The following is an 18,814-nucleotide window of genomic DNA, read 5'->3' on the forward strand; positions in this document are numbered from 1 at the left end:
TGAGAGAAAGGACATGAAAGAGAAAGCATGAGCAAGGGGAGGGGGAGAGTGAGAGGGAGAAGTGGATTCCCCACTGATCAGGGAGCCTGATGATGCAGGACTCAATCCCAGGACCCTGAGATCATGACCTGAGCCAAAGGCAGATGTCCAACCAACTGAGCATTTTTTTCTTTTAAACTTATAACTATTTTTATTGCTCAGAATACATGTGTGTTCATTTGCATTTGAAAATGTGTATTCTGCTATTTAGTAGAATGTTGTATTAATACCAATATATTTGGTCAAAAATGTTGCATTATTGAATTATATTATATACTATTGATTTTCTGTCCTATTATAATTCTCTGAATTACTCGTAAAGAAGTGCGAAAAATCCCCAACTATAATTTTGTATTTGTCCATTCAGTTCTCCAAGTTTTAGATTCATGTGTTTTGAAGCTCAGTTACCAGGTATATAAGCTGTTAGGACAGTTTCATCCTCTTGTCAAATAAAGCTTCTATCTTTCTTTTTTTAAATCTTTGTCTCTTTTATTCTTCCTCTGAAATCTACTTTGATATTTATACCACAACTCCAACTTTCTTATAATTAGCCTTAATAAAGTATATTTTTCCATCTTCTTGTTTTCAATCTACCCATGCCTTTATATATAAAGTGGCTTTACTCTTTGTTGTTGTAGACATATGGTTGTGTCTCATTCTTTTATATACGAAATGGCACTGATTTTAATTAGGAGGATTAGAGTATTTCCACTTAATGAAATTATCAAAATGGTTATGTTTGCTATGCCACATTTTTTTCTATTTTTCTCTGAGGTTATTTATAGTTCTTACTTGCCTTCTTTTGACAGGATTGAGGGTTGTTTTGTTCTTTTTTTTTTTTTTTTTTTTAATGATCTTATTCTATCTCCATTATTCACTTACTTGCTATCCTCTTAAGTTTTTTAGCATTTCGCCTAGGGCTAACAGTATACATCTTTAACTTAACACAGTCTACTTTCAAATAATAATAGATCCATTCATGAATAATGTTATAAACTTCTAACTAAATCCTTCCATATCTCTCTTCCTTCATTCCTCAATGCTCCTGTTATTGGGCATTTTATTTATACATATTTTATTCATGTTACTGAATTGGTGTTCTAATGCTGTTATAACATATTATTACACATATAGAGGCTTAAAACAACAGAAATTAATTCCCTTATAGTTTGGGAGGCTCAGAACTTCAAAGTTAGTCTTCAGGGTTTTGTTTTGTCTGGAGACATCAGGGAGAAGTTGTTTTCCTTACCTTTTCAGATTCTAGAAGCTGCCTACATTGTTTGGCTTATGGCCTTTTCATCTACCTTCAAAGTATGTCTCCTCCCTCCAATTTTTGTTGCTGTTTTCTGATCTTCTTTAACCTCCACCTCATATATATCAGCCCTAACCAAATCCAGAGTAATCTTCCCATTCCAAGATCATTAAATTAATAAAAAATGAAAACTCCCTTTTGAATGTAAGGGAGCATACACCTAAGTTCCTTGGGTTAGGACATAGATATCTTTAAAGATCCATTATTCAGTTTACTACAGTCAACCCACAGGCCTTTCAAGGTTCACATCCATTCCAAATGCAAAATACATCTACTTTAACCCATTATCCTCACTAGCATCTACCCATTGCATCATCATCTCTCAAATCCACAATCTCACTTAATTCACATCATTTCAAAAGTCCAAATCTCATTATTTAATTCATCTAAACTAGATATGGATGAGACTTTGGTGTAACCTATTCCTGGGGCAAAATTTCTTTCTATTAATCTGTGAAACTCAAAAAACAAGAAATCAGTTCCCCAAATACAGTGTTGGGACAGGCATAGGTTAATAGTTATAGGTATTCAGAAATAAATAGTTTTATTTTTAATTTCAGTACTTAAAAAAATGTTGCTTTATTTTTACCTCATTTGAATAATTTCTGATAAGTATTCTATAGTCACTATCTATGTAAAATATCTTTTTTTTTTCTTGACTGACTAAAATGATTTCTCCTTATAACTGGTTTTCAGCAATCTAAATATGAAATGCTTTGGTATTATTTTTACCTTTATTCTGTTTGTTTGTTTTTTTAAGATTTTATTTATTTATTCATGAGACAGAGAGAGGGAGAGAGAGAGAGAGAGGCAGAAACCCAGGCAGAGGGAGAGGCAGGCTCCATTCAGGGAGCCCGACCAGGACTCCAAGGTCACACCCTGGCCCAAAGGCAGGTGCTAAACCACTGAGCCACCCTAGGATCCCCTTGTTTGGGTTTTAATGAGCTTCTCAGGTCTTTGGTTTTATAGTGTCTGTGAAATTGGGTGTGGGGAGTAAAACAGCCATTTTCAGATATATTTTCTGCCACTCTTCCCAATCAAACTTCTATTGTACATATGTTAGATTGCTTGATGCTATGACAAGTTTAGTGATATTTTTTGGTTTATAATCAGTTTTTTCTCGCTGTACTTCATTTTTAGATAATTGTTTGTTTTGATTTTGTTCTTTTGTTATGTTTTAAATTCGCAATTTTTATTCTGCAGGGATTAGCATGCTAACACATTGTTAATTCTATTAATGTATTTTTGCAGGTATTGCATTTTCAATCTCTTGAAGTACTATTTTTTTTTTTTTTTACATTTTACATTACTCTAGTCATTATGGCCATATGTGGCCATATATTCCTATAACTTTATAAAGATATAAACATATGGAAAATAGTTCTTTTAACTACCCTGTTTTATAATCTATCATCTGTAATTTTTTAGTCAGTTTGTATTAATTGATTTACTCCTGGTATGGTTCTTATTTTGATGCTTCTTTGCCTGTTGGGAGTTTTATAGTTGCTAAAGGATAAAGTGGATTTTATACTGTCAAGTGCTGGATTTTGTTGTATTCCTTTAAATAATATTTGATTTGGTTCTGGAATAAAAAAAATCTATCACACTCTTTTGGGGCTCACTGATAATAATTTATTATGGCAAACTCAGAGCACCCTTTAATCTACAACTAGTTTAACCCCACTACTTATGCATTACCTTTTTAAGGGCTCTGCTGATCCTTCTTGTATTATTAGTTCTTTTCTTTCTGTTTGGTAAGAAAACAGATTATTCCCAGCTTTTTGTGAACTCTGATAATTATTCAGCCTAGTGTTTTTGAGTCTTCTTTTTCTACTCCAAATCTCAGGTAAATTCCTGATCCTACTCACAAATTTCCAAAGAAGCAGCAAGCCAAAGATTAAAATGGACTCTTCTGTTTCTCTGTCATTCCTCCAGTATATATTCTTTAGTTTATCTTCACAAATTATAGCCCCTTGGTCTTCCCAGTGCCTCCAATTTAGAGAGTCTCCTGGTTTTGCTAGAAATTCTCTTTCTATTATTTACAGGAAATTTCCTTTAGGCAAGAAGCTAGGACAATTGGAAAGCTCACCTCATTGGTTTCTCTTTTCCCAGGGATTAGCAGCTCATGCTGCTTATTCCCAAAGTTCAAATATTATCATTTGATATATTTCATTTCATTTTTTAGTTGTTGAAAATAGGAAGCCAAATCCAGTCCCTTACTTTATCATGGGTAGAAGCAAAAGTCACCTACAAAAATTCTGAATGTATTTATTTTTATATAATTATATTTTTGCAGGGGTATTTTTCTTGCACATCTTCCACAGTAGTAAACATAAATGAATGTAACATTTATTTTTGGAGTTACATTCTTATACTATATTAAAAAAAATTTATCCAGAGAGTATAAGATTTGTTCAAATAACTACAAATTATGTTTTTGTTCAAATCCACACTCACAATGTGATTTGGAATATCTTGTACATTCCATTTTTCTAATGATTTACAAAATCAGTTTTTGGATTCAATATTTTGGAAAGAGTCCTTTGAAGTTTTAATACTTTGTTTTTTTAAAGATTTTATTTATTTATTCATGAGAAACACAGATCGAGAGAGAGAGAGAGAGAGAGAGGCAGAGACACAGGCAGAGGGAGAAGCAGGCTCCATGTAGGGAGCCCGACATGGGACTCAATCCTGGGTCTTCAGTATCAGGCCCTGGGCTGAAGGCGGCGCTAAACCATTGAGCCACCCAGGCTGCCCTGAAGTTTTAATACTTTAAAAAATATTTGGTGAGCAAATACTTTCACTCTGATTTTTTTAAAAAAATTAGCATAGGGATAGAGATCATATTAAATATTTTAACTTTGTAATTTCTCAGGAATACATAGTAGCATGGGAAATTATATTTTTAACACTCAACAGTGAATTTTTTTTAAAGGTACTTTTTAGATAGATTCACTTATACTCACATTCATCCATTCTTCAATCACTATTCTTGTTTGCCTACTGTGTATTATATATCTCTAGAGAAAATGTAAGAATAATATAATTTCAAGAATAAACTCAGTTCAAAAATAAACTCAAAAATGGATTAAAGCTCTAAATGTGAGACCTAGAACCATAAACTCCTACAAGAACACATATTAATTAATCTCTTTGACATTAGCTTTAGTAACATTTTTCTAGGTAGGTCTCCTCAGGGAAACAAAAGGAAAAATAAAGTATTGGGACTACACCAAAATAAAAAGCTTCCATCTAACAAATAAATAAACAACAAAATTAAAAGGCAACGTGCTAAATGAAAGAAGATATTTGCAAATGATATTTCTGATAAAGGGTTAATCTTTTAAATATATCAATAACTTATACAAATCAATACTAAAAAACCCCACAAATAATCCAATTAAAAATGGGCAGAGGACCTGAACAGACATTTTTTTAAAGACATACAGATGGCCAATAAACACACGAAAAAATGGTGAACATCAGTAATCATCAGGGAATGCTATTCAAAACCACAATGATTCATATCAATCAGAATAGCTAGAATCAAAATAGACAAGAAATAACAATGTTGTCAAGGGTTTAGAAGAAAAGGGAATTTTCTTTTTTTTTTTTTTTTTTTAAGATTTTATTTATTTATTCATGAGAGACACAGAGAGGCAGAGACACAGGCAGAGGGAGAAGCAGGTTCCACGCAGGGAGCCGAGGCGGGACTCGATCCCAGGTCTCCAGGATCAGGCCCTGAGCTGAAGGCAGCACTAAACCGCTGAGCTACCTGGGCTGCCCCAGGAAATTTCATGCATTGTTGAGAATGCAAATTGGTGCAGCCACTGTGAAAAACAATGTGGAGTTTCCCCCAAAAATTAAAAATGGAAATATCATTTAATCCAGTAATTCTACTACTGGGTATTTACTCAAAGAAAATCAAACACTAATTTGAAAAGATATTCATTCCTATGCTTATTACAGCATTATCTGTAATAGCTAAATAATGGAAGTAACCCCAGTATCTATTAATAGATGAATGAACAAACAAGATGTCATATGTATGTACGTATGTATGTTTATAAAATATTACTCAGCCATAAAAAAGAATGAGATCTTGTCATTTGCAGCAACATGAATAGAACTAGAGGGTTTAATGCTAAGTGAAATAAGTCAGACAGAGAAAGACAGATACCATATGATTTCTATTGTATGTGAAAATCTAAACAACAAACAAAATAAGCAGAAACAGACCATAAATAAGGAAACCAATGGATGCTAGAGGCAAGTGGGGTGGGAGAAAGGCCAAAATGAGTAAAAGATAGAAGGAGGTAGAGGCTTCCAGTTATGTAATGAGTAATTCAAGGGAGTGAAAGGTGCAACATAGTCAATATTGTATTATAATAGCATTATAAAAAAATACAATTTAAAAAATTTGATTATATCCCATCTTTCCCTTCTATTTTAAGATCTTGGTAGTCTCATGAGACTTGAAAACAGTGAAGAAAAATGTAAAGGTTTAAATCTCTCTTACAAGCCACATAGCTGAATCTGATATATGACTTCAACAGCTTTACAACATGTTAAAAATTTTGGGGATCTTATTACCTTCCAGTTATATTATTTGTGTTAAGCTTTCTTACTTCTGTGTACTTAACCAGCAATGGTCAAAGGAGGTGCCAAGATGAAGTGCTACCTGTAGAAATGTGAACAAATTCCATTTATGTTACCAACTCAGTGGACAGTTCCTTTATAATGGATTACTGATAGTATTTCAGTATGTGTGATACTCTGGTTCTGTCAGGAAGCCAATTTGAATAGTAGGTAGATAGAGGAGGCCATCCTAAGTGAATCCTTCAACTGTCATTTCCTTATCCAAGGATGGAGGATGCAGATATTGATTGCTATTTGCTTCTAGTTAGAATTTCAGTTTTTAATGTTTCTCCAAAGTTATGTTTTAATCTATATAAAAAAGGATCTTTTCTCAGAGATCAATTTGCTTCTGTCCTCAGTACTTCCTTCTCTAGTCTCTAACATTCTTCCAGATAATGAATCTTTAATCTCCCTTCCCTTTTCCTTGTAAAATAATAAAGAAATCTCTTGATGTTGGTTTCATCTAGGATTATGCTCTACTTTTAAACTATATTGTATATAATTTTGTCTACTTGAGGCTTCAGGACAGTAATAGGATAATAGCTATTTTCATTCAGTCTTTGGAAAATAAATGTGTTTATTATCCATGTAAGTGTGTCATGGTTTATATGATAATTTCCTATTAGAAAAACATGGAATTTCTGTTTTTTAATTACAGATTTTATTCTGCTATCGCTTAGAGGTGCCAAAAATTAATGCTTTGGTTGTGTGCCTACTTTATGTCAGGCAATGTGCTCAATGCTGGGCATATAATAGTGAACAAACCACACACAGGCACACAGAAAAGAAGTTCATTAAGTAGATGTTGAATAAAACAGATGAGTGAATACAGAGTTTAGAAGATTGGTTTGGAAAACTAGCATCAGAATTTGCAGAAAAATCTAGTTTCTTTTCATTTCACATAAACACACTTTAAATAATAGCACTTAGAAAAATAACATATGGAAAACCTAAATTTAAAAATAATGTCACCCTGAGGATCCTATACAATTTAACTGATACACAGTATTTGTGAGAGCCAAAGTTTTTTTCCTTTGGTAATACTTTTATCAACATAAGTTTAATAAAATTTCAGAATTAACAAAGTACAACTTCAAGCAACTGATAATTGGTAATATGAAAGGATTATTGGCACCGGCTTACTAAGATCAATGATGTGGTTGAAGAAGTACCTTGCTATACTTCTGTTAAGTATAATACTATAAAGTTCCCTGGAACAAAATTGATGTATCTGAGATGTTATCCAGGATGTACTCTTATGCTATTTTTGCAAGCTTCTTTCATCATACTCAGAAGGATTTGTCAAGATGCTTACCTGTTGTGAAATTCAACATGATTTCTTGAGGGTGCAATCTAAGGCTGACTTATACCATCTCCAGTTAGTGCTGCTATATCAATGTCTATGTGATTGTAATTCTTTTGGGTTCCTCTTTATTCAGTGGTTGCTGTACAAAATGTGGGACAAAACGAATGCATGTCATGCTCTAAGACTACCGTATGTCATATGTATTTACTAAGAGTTAAAAAAAATAAAGAAAATGTATAGAATGCATCTTTACATATAAACTTTTATCTTAAACCTTAAATAAAATGTTCATGTTTGGCTAGTTTACATGAAATTGGAGCAAAAAGATTGACCCTATTATTTTTTATACATACAGAACTGATTTGTCTTTAAAAAAAATTCTAGTTAACATACATTGCAATATTTGTTCCAGGTGTACAATATAGTGATTCAGTATTTTCATACATCATCTGGTCTCATCACAGTAAGTGAACTCCTTAATCCCCATTACCTATTGCATCCATTCCCTCCCCCCACTTCCCCTCTGCTGACCAACAGTTTGTTCCCTATAGTTAAGAACAAACTGGTTTGGTTTGCCCCTCTCTCTTTTCCTCTTTTCTTGTCTTTTTGTTGTTACTGTCATTTTGTTTGTTTCTTAAATCCCACATGAGTAAAATCATATGGTATTTGTCTTTCTTTGAGTTATTTTACTTAGCATAGTACTGGCTAGCACCATCCACATTGTTGCAAATGGCAAATTTCATTCTTTTTTATGGCTAATATTCCATTGCATGCATATGTATATTCTAACACTTCTTTATGCATTCATTATTCAATGGATACTTGAGCTGTTTCCATAAGTTGGCTAATGTAGATAATGCTGCTATACAAACATCAGCATGTATCCCTTTGAATTAGTATTTTTGTATTCTTTGGGTAAATTCCTAGTAGTGCAATTGCTGAATCACTGGGTATTTCTATTTTTAACTTTTTGAGGAACCACCATACTGTTTTCCAGAGTGGCTGCACCAGTTTGCATTCCCACCAATGGTACAAGAGGTTTCCTCTTTCTCCACATCCTCACCAACACCTATTATTTCTTGAACTGTTGATTTTAGCCATTCTGGCAGGTATGAGGTAACATCTCATTGTTGTTTTGATTTGTATTTCTTTGATGATGAGTGATGTTGTGCATCTTTTCATGTGTCTGGTGACCATTGCATGTCTTCTTTAGAGAAATGCCTATTCATGACTTCTGCCAATTTTTTTTATTGGATTATTCATTTTTTTTTGGTTAAGTTTTATAAGTACTTTATATATTTTGGATACTGACCCTTTATCAGATATGTCATTTGCAAATATTTTCTCTCATTCCATAAGTTGCCATTTAGTTTTATTGTTTATTATATTCCTTTGTATATCTGGAGTGCCAAAGAAGAAGTATTAAAAAAAATATATATATAATATGTAATTACATGTTTATATATAAAATATATATGTAGTTGGATATCTAACATATACAAGTGATATATAAATTATTGGTCAGATGAAGAGCAATGGCATTTAAAACATTATCTAGCTATTATAGAGGTGTCAAAATTTTGCCTCTATTGTCATTTTGTGAAATAGTCGCATGTTAATCAGGAAGCCAAATGGAAATTTCTTATTCCAGGTTTATATAGAATTAAACTATGAAAGACTCTTTAATACTTGAGAGTTTTGATTCCCTATTTTCAAAGAAGTCTCGAATTTCTAAAAGTAATTTTCTTTAATAATGTATATTTTATTTCTAAGAAGGCCATGAGAAAATGGTGATATGCCAGCATTTATAAATAATATGTGAGCACATACAATTTGATATTATACTATAACTATGTGCATTTCTATTTCACTGATAGAATATAAAACATTTTATGATTGTGTTGTTCTCTGCATGTAAGCAAGTACTGACTAGTATTAGTTCACTGATATGGAGTCTAAATAAAGCTCTCATAGTTGTCTATTTGAAATGAAGCAGTATCTACAAAAGTAAAGGGATAGGCAATTTAAAAAAACATTAAATACATCATCCTCATCCCAACTTTACTTTCATCAAACGTATTCTGCTCCTTTAATCCTCTTTCTTCTTTCATTCCCCATCTCCATTGCCTGTCTTTACTTCTTTTTCTTAGCTTATCTCCTTCATTCCTTCCCTCTGCATTGAAGTATGCTACTTTGAAACATATCTTTTTCTTATCTTATCTTTTATCTTTTTCTTTCTCACAGTTCTTTTCTATCACATTTTGACTAAGTTTCATGGGATTCTTTATTTGTTACAGCATTCTAAATATACCTGGCCATGGTATACAATCTCTCAGACTAAAATATACAAAAGGAGAAGATATGAATGCCCAGTCCTGGTGTGCAAAGTGGGGTTGGTGAGAGGCGAAGGTATTGGTCAGTAGTTTTGTAAGCTAGCAGATAGAAGCTTTATTCAAAATGAGCTTTATTCTTTGTAGAATAAACCAAATGCAATGGTTTTCTTCCACCTATTGCAAAACATTTAAAATATACACCTCACTATGGCCTGTCTCTATTCCACTGCTTACTCTTACTTAAACATGGCTATATACCTTCTCATTCAGCTGTGCATGGGGTCAATGACTCAGATATTCTTCTTGCTTCTAGCTCTGTGTGCTTTTTCATGTATGCTGTTATTAGTTTTATTCTTTTAGTGTTTTTCTATCTCCATTGTTGACAGAGTGTTTTTTATAAGAATGATTTCATTAATCATACTTCTAAAAATTTAATATTCCATACTGTGGTCCAAACATACTAATTTGGCTTCTGTGTTCACTCTTGACTTCCATATGGAACACTGACATTAGGAACTCAATGTGGAATCCACAATGTTAAAGTATAAAACTATTAACTTTTTTGGTATCAACGATCTCATTATTTATTGCCATTTATTTTGTAATTATTGCTTAGGAAAAAAATCTATCACTGCACCATACCAGCTTTAACTGCAGCAGCAGATTTAAAGAAGAATTCAGACTTCAGCCTTCCCCTGAGGCTGATGGACTTCTCCTTTCAAAGTAGGACACTTCTATCTGATGGCATTAACCATAAAATCCCCCATTTCAAGTCTATGATATCCTGAAGGACAACGGCTCATTTCATTTCTTATCAAGAAATCGAGCAGATCAGTCATATTTCCTGAATCAAATGACATTTCAAAAAATTCATTTGAACCAAAAATGAGGTTTCCTCTCTACAGACTCCAATTAGTTTAAAAGTGGTTTCTGATGACAATTTTAAAAATAACTAAGTAGTATATAAAAAAATCCATATTTGTATATATGACTATATCAACTCATGCTTTGCACACACAATTAGCAGCACTGATACATGCACACATACACCCACTCACACTCATTCACACACACACAGGCTTCCCAGGAGCTATAGCTAGCCACCCTATCAAGCAGTATAAATCTTTAATTTCAGTGATCAGCATTAATAGTAAAGTACTTAAGATCTTTTCTCTTTTTTTTTTTTCCTCATCCCATTACCCTAGGTATTCCAGTGGGAGTGTGCTCACTCGTTTGCTCCCTAAGTACACAAAATTAGCTGCTTATCGGTTGATCTTCTTACATGATCCTTTAAAAATCCTTTGTGTGTGTGCACAGGCACTTATGCAGCATCCAAGGCCGCTTTTGCCTTTAGAGGAAGCCTAGACAAGCCACCCCCAGCCTTTTTCTTACCCACTCACAGGGGGCTTGGGCCTAATTAAATTGCTCTCAAAGACAAGAAGGGATGAATTTTCTTCTTTCCATCTCCCTTGTCACCCATTTAACTCAGCTGACATTCACTGACTCCTTTTTACTTATGTTCAAAAAAAAAAAAAGAAAAAAAAAGAAAAGAAAAAAACCCACATGCACACACACACACAAAAGCCCTGTAAAGACAGGGTTTAGAGAGCCAGAGCCGGGAGAAGTAGGGAGGGGCAGTGTTCGTGGATAAACTCTTAATCTGGTTACTCTCTGTGATTTATAATTTCAGAAACAAACAATGGAAACAAGATAGAAAGACAGTGCCAGAGGAGAGGTTTGATTTCTCTTGCTTCGATTTTATTCCATTAAACTAACACTGAAGAAGACTGAAATACACAGACGCACATGCACATATATCAGTGTTCCTGGTCAATCCTGTACCCCCCCCTTTTTTTTTTTTTCCTGGGCTCAGATTAATGAAGGAGGTTGGGGAAACTAGGATGAGCAGAGCCTGTTAATGTAGCTCTGCCCAAGAGGGGCAGAGGGAAGCTGCAGCCACTTTGGCCGGCCTGCTATTGATTGGACCAGAGGTGACTGGGGAGCGGCTGCCAGCGCTGCATTTCTGAAGCCGGGGTTCAGGGAGCGGCTGGAGAGCTTTGGCTAGACCAGACAACGGGAGCCCTGTGTAAGTCAAGCTCCAGTAAGGGCCCAGGAAGAGCCAGGCAATTAGCCTTTGAAGGTCATAGAAAGTTCCCTCCCCCTCTCCTCTGTTTTCACCACAGTATCCAGCCTTCCTTCCCTCCTCTGCTTTTCTTCATCACCCATACTCCAAACACATCTAAGGAATCCATTCAATTAAATCTCTCTCGGCTCCAGCTGGCTCCTGAGTGAAAGGTCAGTGGAGTTCAGGAAGGAGAAAAAGACACAAGAAGGAGCTGGAGCTTGTGGCTGACTCTGACCCTGCCTTTAGTCTCCTTCCCCCTCCCCCACACCTTGCCCACACTCCCCACTTCCTTTCTACCTACCATCTTTAATGATACCCGATGGTCAATCACTCCCCAGCAGTAAGAGAGATGCCCTGAAGCATCATTGTGGTAGGGAGGGATCGATCAGATTAAAAAAAAAAAAAAAAGATGATAATGATGACCTGTGGACATAATGTCGGTTTGTTTGCTGTGCGTCTTGGAGGCCTATCACTGCTGGCCTGGGCCAGCCCAGCCGCTTGGAGGGCTGTGCGAGTCCTTGGTATTATTCTCTGCCTGCATTTTGTCTTACCTAAAAGAGACCTAATTAGACTGACGGATACTCTGCTGGCTTGCCTTTTTGCTGGCCTGTTTGGCTCAAGAAATAGACAAGGAAAAGTAAAGATGACTGATCCTGTTTTTGCAAAGCATATGCTTCAAGTTAACCAAGAAGTAGCATATCTAAATATCTATGGTAATATAAGAAAATGCCTTAGAAGATTCTGTTTGAAGGAGTCAGCTATATAGAGATTTTAAAAATCATAACTGGACAGTTTAAATGATAGATGCTAACAATTTAGTGAAAGAATTCATTGGACAGATAGAGAAAGTTTGCAGAAATTATGTACGTGTGCATACATATGTATAATACACACTCATGTACACACAAAGATATAGTATTTTTTTTAGAGAAGATAATGACCTTAGAATAATTGTTTTTTTCATTATCTGCTAAATACTTAATTAAAATAATGTGGGAAATAATATGGGGCTATGAAAAGTGATAATCATTAATACCAATTTGAACAAGTCATGCTCTTTCCCTCACACAACTTAGAATCTGTCACACTGAATATTTAGGTATTACATATTTTATATTATGTTGCGATTGTATTTTTTTTAAACTTGGTGATATTACTGTGTCAGTATACTTCTATTCTGTTTATATTCTCAAGACTCTGAACTTTCTTTTTTTCCTAAAGTATGAGGGTACAGATTCTAGTACAACTAATATCTTATTTGCAATCAGATTTTTTTTGTTGTCACATTATTTTCTGCATCATTTGATAAACCAAACTACATTTTCCTATATTCCTATTAAACTATTTGATGATGCTTTTTATTTTGTTGTATAATTGGGTGAGCAATCATGTGATAAGCATAAGTTTGGTATGAAATCAAAGAAGAAATGTTAAAAACAATGAATATATTTTCAGAAGAGTTTCTAAGTTGAATCTGTTAGGATTGTAGCAGAAGTATTACTTCTTTGTAAATTTTATGACTACAAAGATAAAACTGAAAGGCTTGATGTGTGTCTCATTTTATAACCTAGGATTATGCTTTTTGGAATGTGTACAAGAGGTGGAAAGTTGTGTGTTCAACTAAATTAAAAATAAGAATGGGAGCAAAAAGGTAGAAAGGAAAAATAAGTATATATATATGTATATATATATTTATTATTTGTGAGGTATATATACCTCAAAAATATTTGCAAGCCAACCAGAGAAGGTAGAGTTTTGTGTTCTGAGCACACAGGAAAAAAAAAAAAAAAAAGGTAAATACACCAGAGGCAGTGCAGGATTTTCCCAAGCAATAGTCTCTAATATAAAATTACCTCACACAGATTTTATAATTCAACTCAGAAAGCCATTTTATTCAGGAGCCAAGGAAATACAGTTCAGTATCATGATTCATCTTAAACCAAGTAAACACCTAAGATACACACTGATGTGTCTTTCTCTGTGTGTGTGCATGTGTTTACCTGTCAAGATATAGAAAGCAGTATGAGCAAATTATAAGATTGACCTTCCCCTTAAAACATGCAAAAAAGAAAAAAAAATGAATAGTTTCTTACATTTAAAGTTTCAATTAAAAAATAGTACCTGGCACATTGGAAGTGTTGAACAAATTTTAATAATAGTGATGGTGATGGTTATTATTATTCCCTACAGAGTGTAGCCTGAGACTTAAAAGTCCTTTTTGATTATTCTGTATAGAACCTATGACATACACTGGATGGGTAAGAGTGGGTACAAAGTGACAGGAGCTAGTTGGGGAAAGATGGAATTATGGTGAGGCTGGTTGAAACGGAAAGAAGTAGATGGATTTGAGAGATACTACAGAGATAAAATTAACAAGGCCTAATAATGAATTATATACAGGAGGTGGGGATGTTGGAAGCGTTTCAATGACAGGTTAATACAGCATGGAATAAATCCTTATTTTGCTTTCTGCTATCCCTGACACTCTTGCCCCATTTTTTCCCACTGTGATACCTCTTTCCTTTCTTCTCATAATAATAATAAAAAAAAAAAAAATCAGAAAAAATGAAGATAGGACCAAGAGGAGGTACAGAGTATAAGAACGTGAACTATTTGGTAACGTAGCAAAAATAAGAGATTTCTTTTACCTGAATTTTGGCTTTTTGGTGCCAGTATATGAAGAAACCATAACATAATTGGGTGGGAGGGAAGAGGTGTAAGACAAGGGAGAGGGCAGCCTGGGTGGCTCAGCAGTTTAGCGCCACCTTCAGCCCAGGATATGATCCTGGAGACCTGGGATCCAGTCTCCACTCGGGTTCCCTGCCTGGAGCCTGCTTCTCCCTCTGCCTTTGTCTCTGCCTCTCTCTCTCTCTCTGTCTGTCTCTCATGAATAAATGAATAAAATCTTTTAAACATTAAAAAAAAAAGACAAGGGAGGAAGGAAAATGAAATGGAATTAAAATGTTTGAATTGATTTTAAAAGGTAAATGAAATTAGCAAAAAAAAATTTTAAAAGATTTTATTTATTTATTCATGAGAGACACAACAGAGAGAAAGAGAGAGAGAGAGAGAGAGAGAGGCAGAGTGAGAAGCAAGCTCCATGCAGGGAGCCCTATGTGGATCCAGGTCTCCAGGATCACACTCTGGGCTAAAGGCAGCGCTAAACCGCTGAGCCACCCGGGCTGCCCCAAATGGCTTATTTTTAATGCCTTTAAGGGAGGTAGGAGTGGGGAAGCAATAAGCAGCAGGTAGAGGACAGAGGAACTAGCACTGTTGTGGCTGTGCAGAGTAAAGGTTGGGACCAGGAACTAAGTAAAGTGCAAGAGGGAAATGTTCTGGAGATGGAGTGAGGAGATATAGTTTCTAGCCTTGCCACCAATGATCATTTGAGCATGGAGCCTACACGCATGGATTCTATGAGATAGCCTTGTGTTCACAGGCTTTGTAAAGTTGTGAGGAGCTGCAACAACAACAACAACGAGTATGATCTGAATTGGGGTTTTGTTGTCTTTAGTTGGGGAAAGATTTTAGATTTCCCATTACAATGGGAAATGACATAGGTAATCAGATACTTTTAAAATGCTTCAAAATTATTGTTATCTTTTTAAAATTACACAAGACAATACTTAGCACCATTTGTTATTTTATAAACAACCTATCTAGAATGCTTCCAGGTGCATTGGTGGTTCAGTGGTAGAATTCTTGCCTCCCTAGAATGCTTCCAGGTATACATACACAAAAGAGTATGCAGCATTTCTTAAGGCTGTAGATATTTGCTTTCATGTGAATACATGCCTCCCACATGTACAGATTTACCTAATCCTGCTAACTAAGGAATGCGATTATTTATCCAGTTATGCCAAACCAACTTAGGTATGTTTCAGGAAAATTTTCAATAGCTAAAGGAATTGTTAAATCATTATTCAACAAATATTTATAAAGCACCTATTATGTGTGCTTTATAAATCTGGCATTATGCTAAATGTTGAGCCTACAGAAATTAAAAATGAAGAAAGAAAAAAGATAGGTCTCCTGCCCTAAAAGACTCATAATGTAGCAGGGAAGGAAAATATTGTATAGATATTTATGAGTGTACTAAGTCAACAGAGAAATTTGGGGTATTTTAGAAGCATAAAATAGGCCAACCAAATCTAGCCAAAATATCTTATTTCTGTGTCATCAGTCATTGGTTGAATGGCTAAATTACTCCTAAGACAATGGATTTCTGTACTTTGGGCAAAATGGGTTTAGGAGTCCAAAGAAGGCTCTCTTAAGAGATGAAGGTGTAGGTCATTGGACACAGAAGCCCAGGGAGCCTGGAAAGGATACAAAGAAACAAAATCACAAAAGCAGGGATTTGAGGGTATCTGAGCAGAGAGCTGGCAGTGTCTGATATATGAATCAAAGAGGATTTTGCAGTTTTTATCTTTTTATATGGGTTATATAAATGGGTAGTCATTTCATTTGCTGATTTAGGGGAAATAGGAAAAGGAATATGCTGGGGAAAAAAATTGAGGTGAGATAATGAATTAAGTTTTAGATTGGTTAAGTTTGAAGAATTTGTGATTCACTATTTAAAAATGTTCAATAAACAGTTAAATTTGAATATGTAATTCTAACACTTGAAAGAGAAAAAGACATGTCTGGTGTAAAGATACAAATTTCAGAGTTCTATAAAGATAGCAATTGAAACCTTGAGAGTAAAATTGTCTAGGGAGGATGAGTCAGATGAAATAAGAAGTAAGCCTAGAAAAGTCTCTAAGTAATCCCAGTAGTTAATAGGAAGGAATAAAAGAAATTGCAAAGGAGATCGAGAAGGAGTAGCAGAGAATAGGACAACCAGAGGAGTCTGGGGTCAGAGAAAATTAGGAAACAGAACCTAAACTCTGCTGAATTCCAAATAAAATATAGACTTAAAATTTTTCATCAGACTTAGTGACAGTATATATTATTTTGAACCCAATTGAGTACAGTTTGGTGGAGAGATGATGATGTTTAGAGGAGGGTGATGAGTAAGAGAAGAAAATAATAATTAGAGTGGATTGAGGAATGAGAGGTAGAAAATGAAAAATGAAACCCACATTCTGATACAAATTATACCAGATTAAAAATATGTACCTTAGGACAAATAATTGCATCAAATGGAATAAAATCTACAGATTCTCCTTAAGTAGGAGGAACTAAGGTAGAATTACTGAACTCATCTGGTCTTGGCCCAGATAACATCTTCCTTTTGTTATTTTTACATCTCAAAACACACCTTATATTTCTGCTTTTTTTCACACTAACCTATTTTCTAGAATCACTAGAAGTAATGCTCATCATACAAATTACATGTTTTCCTAATTGCAGTTTTTAGCACTATACCGCTAGACTTTCTGCTTCTACTTAATTGCATTGCTACTATATACTTTTCTCTTGTTTTTCTTATGTCTATTTATGTTACTAATTTTATTTTATTTTTTTTAAATTTTTTTTATTTATTTATGATAGGTACACAGTGAGAGAGAGAGGCAGAGACACAGGCAGAGGGAGAAGCAGGCTCCATGCACCGGGAGCCCGACGTGGGATTCGATCCCGGGTCTCCAGGATCGCGCCCTGGGCCAAAGGCAGGCGCTAAACCGCTGCGCCACCCAGGGATCCCTATTTATGGTACTAATTATTATTATAAATATCCAAGACAATGGGAAATGAAAATGGAAATTTTTCTTTCTTATATGGATTATTTTAAGTACACACACTCTCTTGTACATGGTAAAAGAAGGTTCCTACAAGGTGGGGAAGGATGCTCTCGTTTTCTGTAAACTTAGGTAAGGAAAACAGAAACAAAAACTTCTGTGTAGAGTACAATCTGAAAAACATATCTTCTAAACCCAAATGCCCTTTTTTAAATGACACTTTTATTAATCACATCCACAAATATTTTCCCTGAAAGAAAAAATCTATATTAAAAAAGTGAAGTTTGTCTCAAAACTTTGAATCTTTGGACTTTTTTTTTAATTGTTTTGGTTTAGCTTCAGAGAGCAATTACTTTAATATTTAAGAGTTAATTTCTTTTTTATTGAGTTATAATTGGAATTTAACATTATATTCATTTCAGGCATATAATCTAATGATTTGATATATTTGCATATATTGCAAAATGATCACCACAATAAGTCAAATCAATCACCACACAATTAAAATTATTTTTTTCAAAAAATTATTTTTTGTCTTGTGATGAGAACTTTGAAGATCTACTCTTTCAGCAACTTTTAAAGACACAATGCTGCGTTATTAACTATAGTCACCATGCTGTACATTGTATCTCCTTGGCTTATTTTGAAGTCAGAAATATTTATATTTTATATCTGAAGTTTGTACTTTTTGACACCCTTTAACAATTTCACCTTTGCTTTTTAACTGTATAATGTCCTTTAATGAAGATGACATTTATAAGTTTAAATATATTTCTGTTGAGTGATTGGCTGGCCATTTTGTGGCTAACATTTAGGACAATGTGGGAAAGAAACACTGTTGGTGAGAAGCAACCCTCCAATGTAATGGTTCAATTTAAAAGCACCAGCACTGAGTTTACAAAAAGCTGGGATAGAAAGATAAGAGTAGGAGGTAATCTCAATAATTAACATTAATATCCACTATCCCAAAAGACAAAAAACAGAAATAAAATATAATTTTATTAATTTAAGAGCTTTTTAAGTGGGGCACCTGAGTGGTACCATTGCTTGTCCAACTCTTGGTTTTGGGTCAGGTTGTAGTCTTGGGGTCGTGGGATCCAGCTCCCAATTGAGCTCCATGTTCAGCATGGAGTATTGCTGCTGAGGTATTCTTTAGTTACCAAAAGATGATGCTTTTTAAACCAACATATTTTTGTGGGAAGGGGCCTTATTCTTTGTAGCACTGTAGTGCATTATACAGTTTAGTAGCATCCCCTTTTTTCTTTTTCTGTTCTTTTTTTTCCCTCTCTCTTCATTCCCTCTCTCTTTCTTCTTTCTTTCCTTCTCTCTTTATTTTATATTTTCAATATCACCTTCTTCATTATTGAAATCTGCTAACTTCTT

This window comes from Vulpes lagopus, chromosome 21 (assembly GCF_018345385.1).
Source record: "Vulpes lagopus strain Blue_001 chromosome 21, ASM1834538v1, whole genome shotgun sequence".
NCBI classification, from domain to species: domain Eukaryota; kingdom Metazoa; phylum Chordata; class Mammalia; order Carnivora; family Canidae; genus Vulpes; species Vulpes lagopus.